The sequence below is a fragment of the Dermacentor variabilis genome, chromosome 8 (assembly GCF_050947875.1).
Source record: "Dermacentor variabilis isolate Ectoservices chromosome 8, ASM5094787v1, whole genome shotgun sequence".
NCBI classification, from domain to species: Eukaryota; Metazoa; Arthropoda; class Arachnida; order Ixodida; family Ixodidae; genus Dermacentor; species Dermacentor variabilis.
In genome coordinates, this window is record NC_134575.1 from 15,249,457 (window position 1) to 15,251,252 (window position 1,796).

Here is a 1,796-nt window from a genome sequence, read left to right on the forward strand (position 1 = left end):
ATGAACAATGGCAAAATACGTGTAGCGCTGGAAGTTGTCGCATTTCCTATAAATCATTTCTTTCCCGTTCCGTGCTAAGATCTAAAAGTAAAAGCGCAAACCCACACAAGTACTGAAGATGCGAGGCACACAAACACTTGTGCATTTTTTCTGGTTGTCTTGGGTCGAGCTGTTAAACTTTCGCCACGTTTCAACACGACCACTCTAATCCCGCCAAATTAAGTATGGCATGCATTGCTTGACGGTGCAGTTGCATTTTCTGCACACAAAATGTTTTATTAAAGATTGGATCATATATGCAATGTCTTGGCATTAGTTATTTTGCATCGGCTAAAAACACGTCTCGTGAATGATTTCATGAGCAGAGAAATCTCAACCAGCCGCTAATAGTAAACCTAAAAGCGCGCTACTAAAAACGTGAGTCATTATCTCCTATTTGAGAAAGGGCATTTCTGTTCAATACATATTAATAACCAACGTTGATAGGCTTTCAGACCCATGTAAACATACCAACGGTATGCATGTTGCTTCGCGAGGGCTAAAGATGATTGTTTGACGCTACGACAAGAAATTTCCAGATATGGCTTCCAGGAGTCAAAACGGATAAGAGCACAGGGCAAAGCAAGATGACGGATGGCAAAGGGCTGCATCGATGACCTTGTTTCCTGGAGCTTCAATTTCCATGGTCCATGAGCGCTACACTTTCTCAACGAAGGCTTTCTTTTCTAGAAGCTCGGGACAATTTTTTCGCGAAGAATTTGATTTATTGTGAGCGCGGACTGTTTGTGATGCGAAGAGAGTTACTTCGCAGGTCCCCTTTCTGCGTTTGCATTCATATAATGCTATAGAATTCCCTCATTGTATATACCAACTGACCAATTGACCAACAACATTAACCCAACCAACATTAACCCAACATTAACCCAACCATTAACAACATTAACAACATTAACAACCATTAACAACATTAACCCAACCAACTGACCAACTGACCAATATACCAATTGACCAACAACATTAGCAAGAAAGCAAGAGAAACAAAGAAGGAAATGAAGGAGGTCAACAAAGCAGTTTACGCAGTTTGCTACCGCACACGTGAGAAGGGGATGGGGAAGGGGAACAAAGAGAGAGATAAGGTACAAGTGTAAATCCTTCACACGCACTAAGCTAAATGCCGCGGATCTGTAGCCGTGCACGCAAGTCTCTTGCCTCATTTAGTTTTGAAGAGCTCATGTGGCTTTCTGGTATGAGCAGCTCTGAGGTCATGCTGCCAGAACCTATTTTGCAAAATGACAATTTCCAGTCTACTCAAAGCACACTGGAGAGTCTCACGTTATTAATGCGATTAGAATTTTTTGTCCACTCCAGGTATTTTGAGCCTTCTACCTTGCCTCTTACGCCGACACAATGGCGAAAGTTGTATAGCAGCACGAGGAACCGGTTGTGCTCCTGGTCCTTCCATCATCATCACCATCCCAGCTTCGTGACCTCAATCTCGTCATGCCCTCCTCGTCGCACCTTCTATGACGACCCAGTGGTTATTATTGTCTAATTGCTCACCAGTTATGTGATCGCGGTCGTTACTCGGACGTGGTCCTTGTGTCATCGTCATTCCACCTTTCTCATCCTACTCATGTCATGCCATCGTCAACACATGTTTGTCGTCATATAGCCATCGTCGCATCGTCGTCACGCTGCAGTCGAGTCGCGGTCGTTCTCTGACAGTGTCCTTCGTCGTCGTTCCTATAGCTACGTCTTCCGACTGTTGTCATGCAGTCGTCATCTGGTCTTTGTCG